Below are 15,412 nucleotides of genomic sequence, written 5' to 3' on the forward strand. Positions count from 1 at the left end.
CTCTATCCAACAGCAGAACCTTCACCCTGTTGACATTCTCCAGGTGTCAGACTGGGTGTGTAAACTTTAAAGCCGTACTTATACAGGACGATAGGTGGCGTTGGGTGGCTCCTTACCGATGTTGTTCTTCTCTGGAAGTGATGAAGGGAGCAGCATTTAAGTGCCAGCCCAGCATTTCCTTCCTAGGCTGTCCATGCCCTCAGACGCAAAACCGATAGACAGATTGGCATGATAGTGTGCAGATCTCTAAATTGGGACCTTTTTAGATTGAAAAGGATCCATTTCACAGTATGGTGAGGTGGGAAAGTTGGTGAGGAATATGCGATTTGTGTATCTACCAGAAAGATTGTTACCAAAGGTGATTAACTTGTTCTTCTAATGGATACTTCTAACTGCAGATTCTTCATCTTGTGAATAGATATCATACCAGTATGACCCCCAGGGTGGTGAGTCTGAGAAATGGCTTAGCTCAAAATTCCTGCAGGATCGAGCAGGCAACATGTCCCTTTCGATGGACCGGACTGTTGAGGCAAGAATGTATGTACTGATGCTCATGTAGCTTTCTGGCAAATATCCAAAACAGGCACTCCATGAGCCAATGCAGCGCTAGCAGCTGAGGCCCTGTGAAATGGTTCCAAATACTTTCTTGAAGCTGTGTCTTAGCCAGTGTTGAGAATATCTTAATGCAGAAAACAATCAATTCGGATATGGTCCATTTTTGCACTGCCTTGCCCTTCTTTGCCCTAGAAATCCCCACAAAGAGCTAATTGTCCACCTGATGTTCTTTGGTGAGATCTATATAAAAACCTAGTGCTCGCTCAGCCTCTCCTCCTTAGAGAGTTAAGGTGGTGGTAAGAATGCAAGAAGGGTTATAGACCACCCAACAGGAAATGGAATGACCACCTTTGACAGAATAGTAGCTAGGATCCTCGACAGCACCTTATCTGGGAAGAATGTTGTATGAGGTGGGTTAACAGAAAGAGCCTGCAGCTCGTTAACATGCCTAGACAATGCTATGGCAATTAGAGGGACTGTTTTCAATGTAAAAAGTCTTCATGAGCATGGGCACAGCGGCTCAAAAGAAGTGCACATAAAAAATAAGTACTAAATTCAATTCCCATTGAGGCATAACAAAGGTTTTTGGTGGCATGAAATGTTGCAAACCTTTAAAAATAAATCTCATCAAAACAGGTGACTTAAAGAAGGTTGATTTGGCAACTGAAAAAACACTCACAGGGCCAATAAGTAGCCTTTACCAATGTTCAAAGCAAGTGCTTGATGGGCTAGCTACAGAAAGAAAAAATAACAAATCTTCAGACAGCTTTGCTTGTAATGGGCCAATTTGTCAGGTGCTGCATTAACCCACAAATTCATCCCTACTAGCACACACTGATTTTGTGGAGGGACGCCTATCTGCCAAGATGAGATCAACAACCTCGGTAGGAAGTTCAAAGGAGATTAACTGCAGCAGCTCAATCTCTGAGCATGGAGATGCATATTGTGCAGGCCAGGGTGCAACACCTGTGACAGAAGATCCACCCGAAGCAGCATCTTGATCTGAGGATAGATCCATACGTCCAGGAGTTCTGGGTATGACAATAATCTGGCCCAATCCAGAGCCTGTATGATGACATAAACAGGGTCATTCCTGTTCTTCTTCAGAACACTGGGCAGGAGAGACAGTGGTGGAAAGGCATGTAGGAGTCCTGAGCTCTACTCTAGACAGAAGGCGTCTTCAACTAAAAGTTGCGTTGGAAACTCCAATGTGCAGAAGTTTCCCCTTTTTTTATTAGTGGTGAAAAGCTTGAGCCAGGATTCTCCCCATTGCTGAAAAATGGCTTGTGGCAACACTGGGTGCAACAGCCATTTGTGATCTGTTATGAGCAAGTGGTTGAGTTTGTCCATCCTGGCATTTAAAGATCCTTGCAGATGGTTCACCACTAGAAAAATCTGATCTCAGCCCTGCCATTTCCAGAGGTGCAAGCCTCTCGACACAAGACACAAGACCCTTTTACGCTTTGCTTGTTGCAATACCACATGGTGGTAATGTTGTCCATGAGAACCTGCCCTATCCTGCCTTTGATGGTCAGTAGGAAGGCTTTCAACACCAAGCTAATCACCCTCAACTCCAACTGATTAATATGGAGTTGGGTCTCCCTTGGAGAGTGGAGGTCACTGATCAATCAATCAATCAATCAATCAAGGAATTTATATCGCGCACTACTCACCCGGAAGGGTCTCAAGGCGCTTGGGGGAGGGGGTCTGCTACTGCTCGAACAGCCAGGTCTTGAGCTGTTTCCTGAAGGCGAGGTGGTCCTGGGTCAGCCGCAGGTGGACGGGCAGGGAGTTCCATGTCTTAGCCGCCAGGTAGGAGAAGGATCTTCCTCCGGCGGTGGCTCTCTGGATGCGAGGGACGACGGCGAGGGCGAGGTACGCGGATCGTAGCTGTCGGGTGGGCGTGTAGAAGGTCAGGCGGTCGTTGAGGTACCTTGGGCCCAGGTCGTGGAGGGATTTGTGTGCGTGGGTGAGGAGCCTGAACGTGATCCTCTTGTTGACAGGGAGCCAGTGCAGGTCTCTTAGGTGGCTCGAGATGTGGCTGCGTCGGGGGGCGTCCAGGAGGAGACGGGCGGAGGCGTTCTGGATACGCTGAAGTCTTTTCTGAAGCTTGGCTGTTGTACCGGCGTAGAGGGTGTTTCCGTAGTCTAGTCTGCTGGTGACGAGGGCCTGGGTGACAGTCTTCCTGGTCTCAGTCGGGATCCATCTGAAGATCTTGCGGAGCATGCGGAGGTTGTGGAAGCAAGATGAGGAGACGGCGTTGACTTGACTGGTCATCGATAGGGAGGAGTCCAGGATGACGCCCAAGTTGCGTGCGTGGTCCGTTGGCTTGGGTGCGGTGCCCAGGGCCGGGGGCCACCAGGAGTCGTCCCATGCAGAGGGCGATGGTCCCAGGATGAGGACTTCTGTCTTGTCCGTGTTCAACTTCAGGCGGCTGATGTTCATCCATTCGGCGACATCTTTCATCCCTTCATGTAGGTCGGCTTTGGCGGTGTCGGGGTCTCTGGTCAGGGAGAGAATCAGCTGGGTGTCATCGGCGTAGGAGATGATGTTGAGGTTGTGTTGGCGTGCGATGGCAGCGAGGGTTTTCATGTAGATGTTGAAGAGAGTGGGGCTGAGCGATGAAATCATCTGATTTAGTGTAGGGCCAAGAATTACTTGGGCCCCGTTGCGCTTGATCTTCTTCAACACTCTGGGTAGAAGTGCTACAGGTGGAAAGGCATACAGGAGGCTGCAATTCCACTTCCGACGAAAGGCGTCGCCGAGCGAGTGCCACCTTGGAAACTCCAACGTGCAGAACTGCTGAACATTGCGCATTCTTTTTGGTGGCGAATAGATCTACCTAGGCTTTCCCCACTGCTGAAAGAGACCTTGCACCACCTCCGAGTGAAGACGCCATTCGTATTCCATCATGCACCGGCAGCTGAGTTTGTCCGCCCTGGCATTCAGGGAACCTGCCAAGTGTTAAAACACCAGGGATATGCCCTGATGTTGCAGCCACATCCAAAGGCGAAGAGCCTTTTGACATAGGGTCCACGACCGCATCCCACCCTGTTTGTTGGCGAACCACATGGCAATGGTGTTGTCCGTGAACACCTGCACTACTCTTCCTTTGACAGAGGGAAGGAATGCCTTCAGTGCAAGACGAATTGCCTGGAGCTCCAGAAGGTTGATGTGGAGCCCAGACTCCCCTGGAGACCAGAGGCCTCTGATCTCTGCCTCCCCCATGTGGCCACCCCATCCCAGAAGTGACACATCTGTAACTACTGTGAACTCCGTTTGGGGTAGGGAGAGGGATCTAACACTGACCCAATACTGGTCCGTGAGCCACCACTGCAACTGACTTGCCCTCTGGAACATCAGGTCCCACTGCAGAGTCTGCATATGCCATTTGGCATGATCCACCAGCAGGATGCAGGAGGCCATGAGACCCAGCAGCCTCAGGGTCATTCTCACCGAAATCCGGGATAGAGGCTGAAAACATCGGTATCATAGCTTGAATATCCCGGACTCGCTGATAGGGAGGATAGACCCGAAACGGTGCTGTGACCAGAACCACTCCGATGAAAAGGAGCTTCTGAGAGGGAATCAGGTGTGACTTCGGCACGTGGATAGTGAACCCCAGCGAATGCAGGAGGTCCGCTGTAGTCTGGAGGTGGGAGACGACTGCCTGGGGCGATCCCGCCTTCAACAGCCAGTCGTTGATATAGGGAAAGACTGGAACCCCCTGATCTGCGCAGATGAGCTGCGACCACCGTCATCACCTTTGTGAACACCCGAGGGACGCTTGTAAGGCCAAAGGGGAGCACGGAAAACTGAAAATGCTCTTGGCCTACCGTGAACTGTAGGTAAAGCTGATGGGCAGGCAAGACGGGGATGTGAAAGTAAGCGTCCTGCAAGTCCAATGCTACCCTCCAGTCTCCAGGGTCGGGGGCAGACCTCAACCAAGGTTAACATCTTGAACTTCTCCTTCCAGAGGAAGCGGTTGATGTTCCTGGTGTCTAAGATAGGACGCAGGCCTTTGACCTTCTTGGATACCAAGAAGTAGTGGGAGTAGCAACTACAAACTACTTCTGGCACAGGGACGCGTTTGATAGCTCCCTTTGCCAAGAGAGCCGTAACTTCCTGGCGGAGAAGGGCCAAAGGATCTTCCGACATACAATGGAGCTTTGGTGGCATGGAGGGAGGGGTAATCTCCAAGGAGAGGGAGTAGCCCCTTTGGAATATCTGCAAAACACACCTGTGCAACGTGATGTTATGCCAGTGGGGGATATAAGGGCGGATCCTGCTGCCCACTGGCAACCGGTGGTCCTGTAAGGTCGGACTAGGAAGGCTTGGAGACTGCTGTGGAGGGGGCATTGGTGGACTGGCCCGCCTGGTGGCCCCCAGACCCACACCTCCGGCCACACAGAGGCAGGGTAGCTTACGTGGCCTTGTGGTCCTGGGTGGAACATGGTGAGGCGCCTCTTCCGTAGCCATGAAAGGGGTGAAAGGCAGACAGCATGGGGCGAGAAGTGGCTGCGAGGCCCAAGGATCTGGCCGTAGCCCTAGAGTCCTTGAAATGCTTGAACATATTGTCCGCTTTGTCACCAAAAAGGCAATGGCCATCAAATGGCATGTCCAAAAGGGTAGATTGGACATCACTAGAGAAGCCAGACGTTCTCAGCTAGGCGTAGCGCTTCAGGTCTACCGACGTGGAAACCATTCTACCTAGCGAGTCAGCTGTATCCAGCCCACACTAGATGGTGAACTTTGCTGCATCTCGACCCTCAGCAACAGCGCGGGAGAGCACGGCCCGGGCCTCCTCCGGGCACTGTGGCAGCACTTGCGCGACCATATCCCACACCGTGTGGGTATAACGGCCTAAGAGACATGTGGTGTTCACCAACCACAGTCCTAAGCGGGTGGAAGAAAGCATCTTCTTCCCAAGATAGTCCAGCTTCTTGGATTCCCTATCTGGGGGAGCAGTAGGGAATGTGCCTTTTGAGGATGAGACTTGGACCACCAAGCTCTCAGGGGTAGGGTGTTGGGAAAGGAAAAGTGGGTCACCCAGGGCAGGGCGGTGGCGTCGGGCAATCATCCTGTCCACAGGAGCCCCTATGCTGGGCATGGACCAAGTGCCCAAAAGGATGTCGGTGAGGGCTTCATTAAAAGGCAGCAGGGGCTCCGAAGAGGCTGCTGCCGGCTGAAGCACCTCAGTCAGGAGGTTATTCCTGACAGCCACCTTGGGAAGCTCGAGGCCCAAAGCCTCAGCCGTCCAACGCAACACCACAGTGTAGGAAGCTCCCTCCTCCGTAGCCACAGTAGGGGGGGTAAGCATACCAAGGTCTGGGGAGGTATCCAGACCACTGGCATCACCCAACTCCTCTCTCCAGTCCGGTTCCTCCCAAGGAATGAACAATGGGACAAAAGTACCCTCAGGCGCTGGTACCGATGTCGGTCCGGCGCCGTGACCACCTCGGGGTGAGGCTGGGGTCGACGCCGGTTGGGGGCGCAACCAGCGAGGGAGTGTTGTCAACGGGATCGGTGCCGGTGAAGGTACTGTGAGGTCGACCTGCACCGATACGGATCCAGGCCTGGCCCATAACGACTGCGAGGAAAGCACTTTCATCCATAGCAGGGCCTGGAGGATCTTCATGGCTAGTATCTGTAGAAATATTCAGACCACTGGCATGTTGGAGTTGTTCACACCAGTTATCTTCATCCTACTGTGGGATTTAAATATTTCCATCATAGTTGTCATTGTCCGAGTTAGTGCTAAAAAGATTGTGTAGTTAACGAGCCCTGCAACCAGTTAAGATCAAAGTGTCAGAATAGAAGGGATTTGCTGTTGGCTGCATGCCAACAGAAAATCCCTCTGAGGCGGATTCTGTTCAGAGTTGGATAGCACAATGGGTTGTGAATCTTCCAATGGCATCAATGTGAATGGAACCAACAAAGAGAGTGCCACTAATACCGAAGTCTGCACTAGACACATTGCTCAACCCGATAAGGGCTCAAGGGTACAAACGGTGCTAAGGATGGATTTGCTAGTGGAAGTCTGACAAGAGGGCACTGTGGATTCATGGGGCCTGAAGGAGCAGCAGAGGGAGCCAGTAAAGTGCAATAAATGTGCAGCATGGCCTTTTCTTGCTGCAATATCGCTAACGGATCCAGAGATATGTGGTGCCACAAGACTAGACTACGAGTTGGCTCCATGGAGATCATGAACGAGATTTAGAGACACAGTGAGGCCCTTGCACCCTCTTTTCAGTCCAACATTAGCAAGATGCAGCAGATTCCTGCTTTGACGTCTTGTGCTGCTTCTCGGACCTCCCCAAAGACTTTGACCACAATGATGATCTGCCACAGGAATAGGACCTTCCTTATGACTTCGACCAGTCATGTGGTGGAGTCATCTTGTTTTTGGTGCCATAAAGTATTGCCTTGAGTACCAAATAACCTTTGTGTTCATCTGAGCACAGTCATCCCAGGTCATTGAGTCATGCTCCAACCCCAGGCACCATAGACACACTTCATGAAGTTCAGTCACGGACATTGGTTTACAATAATTCTTACAAGGCCTGTTGTCTCAGGAGGTGCACACTGCTACATTTTGCTGAAATTTGTGGTCCTAAGGCCAAGGAGAATCTTTGCATCTGAAGGAGCTGACAGCGTGTATGGGTGCTTATATGCAGGGCCGGCTCTAGTGAGGTGCGACCGGTGCCACCGCACCGGGTGCTGACTTCGACAATTTTCATACAAAAATACAAATGTCAAGATAACATGGTGATTAATGTTCTTCCTAGAGAGGGAAGGAGTTTTGTCAAGTGGAAGTTTTAATTAATGTTATGGTAGCACAGGGAGCTAATGTGCCTACTGCAAAGAATGTGTACTATGCAGATCACAAAGTGCATATAGTTTAAATAGGTCAGTGCTTTTGTCAGAGAGATACTTTTCTTACTAGCAGTTTAGATGTTAAAAGCCTAACATGGAACAGTGAACTAATAGCTGTCATCAAAGCGCTGCATCCAAACTGTAAGGTATAGATTGGAGCATTATGATGTTTTCCTCCATCTTTCATTATTCTAATGTTTCAAAAAGGGTTCATTTCGGTAAAAAACAAATATCCTTGTTATTAAATGTCACCCCCAACCATGGGGTTATGTTTTAAATTCTGAGTCTGTGCTTCTCCAGACTAAGCTCTCTAAACTATACTGTCTACCAGTAGAGATGACATGTGACTCACCTTGTAGTCTTCTGGTTTATGTAACATTTGCCATACACTAATTTACACACATATGATGGATTGTCTCTGTGTAAATGTGTGTGTAATGTAAAGTGCTTTGACACCCTACACTGGTATAGGTGGCATTATATAACTAATTAAATACATCTGAGGAAGAGTTGTTATGGAGACTTGAGAGGCACTGTTAAAGGGTGGTAGTGGGGGAGTCTGTGAGGGGAGCCAACAAACATAGTCGCACAGGGCGCCATCAGCTCTAAAAAGCCGCCCCTGCTTATATGTACCTCTGCCTGTCACTTCTGGAGCAGAACCACATTGGAGTGGAGCAACTTGATGCCAAATGCCAGTCGTCAGGAGAACCACTTCAAAGTTTCAGGATTCAATTTGATGTCTGGAGAATATTCACAAGGTGTGGAACTGTGGTTAGAAGTATCCATGAGAAAGCGTCAATAGTAACTGAGACAGGCTAGTTAGTGAGTTCTAATTCAGTTGAATGACCTGCTGTCGTTCTTATTTGCAATCTTCATGAAATTAAAATAAAAACATCCTTTTTTTGGTTCAACTGATGTGTAGAATGTTTCAAGGTGATCCGTCAAGCGGGAGCCGAGAAAAAAGGGGGGGGGGGGGTCCCAAAACATGTTTTCCCCATGTTATGGCTATGGGGACCTTTCGTGTTGGTCCAGAGAGCATGCTTTTGTGATTTGGTGTAAATCCATTCAGTAGTTTAAAAGATAATTACGTTAAAAAAATATAGATATTTGGGGACGCAAGCCCTTGCAGTGGACTTGTGTATCCTACTAAAATGTGATTGATTGCCAACACTTCAACCAGGAAGTGTTGACAGCTATCTTGGGACACGGATTGAAGCCAAATCCCACAAAAAAGTTTTAAAAAAAGAAAAGAAAAGGGGGCAGGGTAGGAATACCCGGATCCCACAGATAAGGTGGCCGGGGTCCCATAGGGGGATAAAAGCATTTTTAAATATTTCCATACATTTGCGGGTGGACCAGTGTGAAATACATTTTTTAAAAAGGTGTGCGGGTGGGCCAAATCCTGGGGGCATTTTTATACAAATATTTGAGGGGTGCTCATGCGGCTATGACATAAATTAGTGCGGGAGGCCCGTATGGCTTCCCTTGAGCCCCTGAGACCTCCACCTCTCCAGGGCTTTATGCATTACTGAACATTGGGGCCGTGTGGACCCTCCCCCGCAGCCCTGGGGGCCGTCACCTCCCCAGGGCTTTATATTTAAATAATGTGGAGGGAAAGTGCAGATCCCCAGTGAGTTTATTACAATATATGCAGGGGTTGACCTGGGCTACCCTCTGCAGCCCAAGGGACCACCACTTCCCCAGGGCTAAATAAGAAATGAATGCAGGTGGACATGCGTGCCCCTCGCAGCTCTTGGGACTGCCACCTCCCTGGGGCATTTATTTCAATATATGCAGGGTTTGCCCTGGGCAACCCCAGCATCCCCAGGGACGGCCACCTCCCTGGTGCTAAATAAGAAATTAATGCGAAGGCACGTGCTCCCCACAGCCCTGGAGACCACCACTTTCCCAGGGCAATTGAAAGTAATTAAGGATGGAGGCTGCGCGGCCCGTAGCAGCCCCGGGGACCATCACCTCCCCGGAAATTTGTCCAGCAAAGGAGGAGAGGCGAACGGCCCCCCTCCAGGAGCCAATAATGGCCCTCAGTACCACACCACCCCCCCAGGGCTGACTCCTGTAATGTCCTGGAGTGCCCACTGTGCAAACCCACTGTGTGGACTTACTGGAGGTAACAGAAGGGGTAGTTGGCCACCAAGGACTGTCATCACCCTACTAGTAGTTTGCAAGGAGGCGTGTTTGCAGAGTGGTAGAGAATGGTGCAATAGCATCAGACAACCTCTCAGAAATCCTGCTGTGTCGACTTACTGGAGGTAACGCGAAGGATGTTATAGTTAGTCTCAGGTTTCACTCGTAGAAAACCAGCTGAGCTAACTATAACTCACGCCCACCGCAATGCACTGCTTATGACCTCACATATTACATCACTCTTGACATGGTCAGAGAGATCACTGAGCTGATGACATCACTGATGACAGAATCTGGTGACTGTTTTTAAAAAGTTTGATTGTTAAAATAAATACCAAGGTCCATTGGTGAATCAGTGGGTGTATGAGTGCCTGTATGGATGATTCAGTGGGTACGTGACTGACTGTATAGGTGAGTGATTAGGTGTCTTTGTGAATGTATGGGTGAGTGACTGGTTGTGCGAATGTCTATATCAGTCTGTCAGTTGGTATCGAAGTGGCTGTATGGGTGTGTGAGTGGGTACGTGAGTGATTGGTTGTCTGAGTACCTGTATGGTTGTCTGAGTGTCTGTGTGGGAGGGTGAGGGGGTGTGTGACTGCCTGTATGGGTGAGTGAGTGGCTGTATGGGTTAGTGAGTCTGTGTATATGAGGGTCTGTGTGGGTATGTATGACTGTATGGGTAAGTGGATATGTCAGTTGTATATGGGTTAGTAACTGGGTATGTAAACGGCACTATAGGTGAGTGATGGGATATGAGTGGCTATGGATGAGTGACTGAATGTGAGAATGACTGTATCGGTGACTATGTGCTTGTGTCAGTGACTATAGGTGAGTGAGTATGTGTTAGTAACTGTATGAGTAAGTGAGTGGGTGTCTCTCTCTGTATTGGTAAGTGGCTGTGTGATTGACTATGGGTGAGTGACTAGGTGTGTGAGTAGCTCTATAGGTGACTGACTCAGTGTGTGAGTGGCTGTATGTGTGTATGAGTAGATATGTATGTGGCTATATTAGTGACTGGGTGGGTAGATGAGTGGTGGTATGGGTGAGTGAGTTGATGTTGTGCAGATTTGTGAATGGTAGAGTGGGTGTATGAAAGGTTCTATGGGGGTGTGAGTGGGTGTGTCAGTGATTCTGTGAATGATATCATCAGTGACGCCAATGACCATGTCATGAGGGATGTAATATGTGAGGTCATAACCAGTGCATTGCAGGGGGACATGAGTTACAGCAAATTTCTGCTAAATTTCACTAGTTTTGTAAGAGTGAAACCAGAGCTTAAAAATACTTCCGGGAGGAGGAGCCTAGCGCGCATCCAAGATGGTCGCGTGAGCACAGGGCTCCCCGGACCCTTTCTGCTCCTCGGAATATATCCTGAGACTATCCTGATTTGGTGTATGGAATCTGGGAGATGAAGACCAGCTGATCATATATCTCTTTTCAAAACTCTAATCGGACCTGGGAATCCTGAGTTGTCGTCGTCGGAACTTTTGGGACCCACCCGACGGAGGTGGCCGGGGTGAAGGTGACCCGTGGGGCCGGGCTGCAATTGAACAACAGCGGCCTCAGCGCGGTGCCAGTTACCGATTCAGCACTTTCGGTTTCGGTTTTGGCCTTCAGGAGATCATCTGGCGTGCGTGCTCAAGGTGGCGAGGTGCCTCCTGGGCCTCTGCCCGAGGCTTGCTTCCATCTGCTACTGGCGGGCCTAACGCCTCCTACACCGACAGCTTTTGGTCCTTTCCCCTTGATCTGAGGTCCCATTGAGAGACTGCGCTCACATGGCGGGCAAAGGGGGTCCGGAGGGGCGCAAGACCAAGGCTTCACTGCGCGGGGGAGCGGTCCAGAGCAACAACATGGACCGCTATACCCAGGGCAGGGGGTCCCCTGGCGCTGCTGGCCTCTCCCCGGATGCTGCAGGGGGAGGCACGACCGTCTCTGCGGAACCTTCCCTACAGGATATTATGGGCGCCATCGAGGGCATCAGGGAAATTATCGCGACGCAATATGAGGCCCTGGCCCGTAAGATCGACACTGTCGCGATCGACGTCACCCTGATCCGGGCCGACCTCTCTAAAACCAACGAGAAGGTCCAGGCCCTTGATACACGGACCTCCACCCTGGGTGCGGAGGTGTCGGATCTGCGGGCCGCGCTTGGGGACATTAGATTGGTCAACGACCATATGGCCCGGCGGCTTGAGGACTTCGAGGGACGGGCCCGACGCAACAATATCCGCATCATTGGGGTACCGGAGTCCTCCGACAGCCGCCCGGTGGACCTCGTGGTCGAGGAACTTATCCTGCAACAGCTGTCCCCGGTTGGCCTAAGCAAATTCTTCGCTGTGGAGCGGGCCCATCGAGTTCCGGGCGGCCGGCCGCGGCCGGGGGCCCCCCCGAGGCCTATCGTGGCTAAACTGTTCCACTACAGGGACCGCGATGCTATTCTGCAGGCTTCGCGGACCCGTGGCCCGGTCCGCTACGAGAACTCGACCATCAACTTTTACCCGGACTTCACGCAACTGGTCCAGAAACAGCGGATGGGATTCCAAGGAGTGAAGCGCCGTCTCCGCGAGCTAGGCCTGAAGTATTCGATGATCTACCCGGCGAAACTTCGAGTGGAGCATGGAGAACGGACAGTCTTTTTTGACTCTCCTGTGGCCGCAAGTGACTGGCTGGACTCGCTGCCGGACATGGGTGGCCGGCCCGGGCCCTCTGGGGGCACCGCAGGTGACGGGTCCCCTTAGACTGACCTTTGGTCCTTGCTTTTGCGGATTTGCACTGTACAGTTGGGTCTTACTTCTTTTGCATACTGTGTTTTACCAGGACCCGTGAGGGGTGCGGGCGGGTTCGGGTCCCTTTCCTCCTCCGGGGTCTTTTTGTAGAATGGGGTTAGTGGGGCGACAGGCACACTGCAAGTTGGGGGGGGTCTTTGGCCCGCAGGGGTGCAGGGTGGGGGGCGTTGGACTTGGGGTGGGGTTGGGGGGGAAGAGGGGTTGTTTAGTTGTGTGTTTTTTGTTTACAGGGCGAGGTATTGATTTTTATCCATATTTGGGAGCGGTGCTGCGGGCTGGGGGCCTCTTGATCTATTGGAGGGGATGGGGGGAGACGGGTTGAGGCTTATGTCATGGAACGTCAATGGGTTGGGGGACCGTATTAAGCGGGGTGTTGTACTGCAATATTTGCGTCGTTTGACTCCTGATGTGGTGTTTCTCCAGGAGACGCATTTGGTCGGCAATGTCTGCCATGCGATGAACAGGGGGGGATACCGCCTCGTAGCCCATTCTGGTTTCACAACTGGCTCCAGGGGGGTGGGCATTCTCCTGCGAACCTCCCTTCCGGTGGAGATCACGAGGATAGTCTCGGATGACAGAGGGCGCTATGTGTGTTTGATTGGGAGGTGGGAGGGGCAGCCCCTTACCCTGGTTTCAGTCTACGTCCCCCCGGGCCTCCAGAACTCCACCTTTACTGATTTGGGTCGAATGCTGCTTGACCTCCCGGACGGCCTCCTGCTCATGGGCGGGGACTTTAATTCTGTGGTCTCGGGTGAACTGGATCGTCACCCACCGAGGACCCTCCCCGCTGCCCAGTCATGGCTGGGCGGGATGTTGGAGACCTTCGGCTTGGTGGATAGTTGGAGACTAATGCATCCGACCCAGTGCCAGTTCACCTTTCATTCGGGGGCGCATGGGAGTCTCTCCAGGTTAGACTACTTCCTTACGCCCGCGGCGCAGACTGGTCGGATTCGAGAGGTCAGACACCTGGCGCGTGGTATCTCCGACCATTCTCCGCTGTGGCTTTTCTTTGACACCGGGTCGCGGTCCGCAGGGCGGATAGCTCCCATTAACCCCTGGTACCTGCGGGACCCTGTGACTCGTGACAGCCTGGTTAAGGCCATGGACCAATACTTCAGTGAAAACGAGGGGTCGGTGTCGTCTGCGCTGTCCCTTTGGGAAGCCTTTAAAACTGTTATACGCGGACACGCCCTCGCCCAGATAGTGGTGGCCAAGAAGGTCAGGAGCGAGGCGGTGGTGAAGCTGGAGACTGACATCTCGGGGCTGGAGTCGGCCTTGGAGGCGAATGTTACTCCGGACGGGCTACATGCCCTTAGCCTGAAACAGTTCGAATATAGGTCCCTGGTCACTGACGCGGCCAAAACTATGTATAGGGAGCAGCAGGGCCGATTGTATGACGCGGGGGACAAAGCGGGAAAGTTGATTGCGTGGCTGGACAAAAAGGAGAGAGTGAATCGTGTGGTCCCCGAGTTGCGTGCTGCGGATGGTGTGTGTGTGACTGAGCCGGATGAGATTGTGGAATGCTTCGCTGACCACCTCCGGGCGGTGTACTCCCCGGTGACTGACAGGGACGAGGATGACTCTCGCCTCCTACTGAGAGATATTGCTCTGCCCGGCCTGTCCGTTGAGGACCGGGAGCGGCTGGACGCCCCCTTATCGTCGGATGAAATAGCGACCGCGATTCGTTCCCTTCGCTCGGGCAAGGCTATGGGTCCTAACGGTCTGCCCATTGAACTATACAAATTGCGTCCTGATAAGTTTGTGCCCTTCCTCAGCCGCATGTTCCGCGACTCTCTTGCGGCGGGTTCCCTTCCGGCCGACCAGCGCTTGGCCTCTATAGTCGTTATCCCCAAGGAGGGCAAGCCGCGTGACCGCTGTACCTCTTACCGGCCTATTTCACTGCTCAATGCGGAGCCTAAAATCCTGGCGAAAGTCCTGGCCAATCGATTGTTGAGTGTCGTGTGCGACCTTATTCATCCGGACCAATGCGGCTTTATCCCGCACCGCAACACCGCTCTTAACTTGCGTCGTCTGCACGGGGTCCTCGCCAGGGCGGAGTTCCTCACCGAACCGGCCGTGCTGGTTTCTTTGGATGCCACGATGGCATTTGACACTATTGAGTGGCCATTCCTCTGGGCCGTCTTGGATAAATTCGGCTTTGGAGAGGGATTTATTGGCTGGGTAAGGCTCCTTTACACGGGACCCATGGCTCAAGTGGTGGTGAATGGGCGGGTCTCTCGGCCCTTTGCCCTCGGCAGGGGCACGAGGCAGGGGTGCCCGTTGTCCCCGTTGCTTTTTGCTCTCGCCCTGGAGCCACTCGCTGCCTGGCTCCGTTGGGAGCCCTCGCTTAGAGGGATCCGGTGGGGCCCGGGCTTCGAAGATCGGGTCTCGCTGTATGCGGACGACATTCTCCTGTATCTCACCTCACCGCGGCAGTCACTCAGCGTCCTCTTTGACGTTCTGACCGCCTTTGGGAACAATTCGGGTCTCACGATCAATTGGTCTAAATCCTGCGTTTATCCCATCTCTGGTGGTCCTCCTCTCCTGCCGCCTCGGCTCCCGATTCAAATATCTCTGAGCGGCTTTAAGTACCTGGGGATATACGTTTCGCTGGACCCGGTGGCTCGCTATGAGCAGAATCTCCTGCGTCCACTTCGGCGACTGCGTGAGGACACGGCCCGGTGGTGCAGGCTGCCCCTGTCCCCGCTGGGTCGGGCCGCGCTGTTTAAAATGATGTCCCTTCCCAGGTTCCTCTATGCACTCCAGAACTCCTTCGACGTTATCCCAGTGGCCTACTTTCGGGAGGTGGAGAGCCTGCAGAGGAGACTGGTGTGGAACGGCCGGGCGCGTATTGCTCTTGCCAAGCTCACTCTCCCCTGGTATGACGGGGGCATCGCGCTTCCTGACATTCGCAGGTACTATTGGGCCTCGCAGCTATCTGCCATTAACCACGCCACGTATGCGCCCGGCTTGAATCCGGCGTATGAGATGGACAAGTTCCTACTTCCCGGCGGGAACTACAACAGGGCACTTTATTCCCACCTGGCTGA

The sequence above is a fragment of the Triturus cristatus genome, chromosome 1_2 (assembly GCF_964204655.1).
Source record: "Triturus cristatus chromosome 1_2, aTriCri1.1, whole genome shotgun sequence".
NCBI classification, from domain to species: Eukaryota; Metazoa; Chordata; class Amphibia; order Caudata; family Salamandridae; genus Triturus; species Triturus cristatus.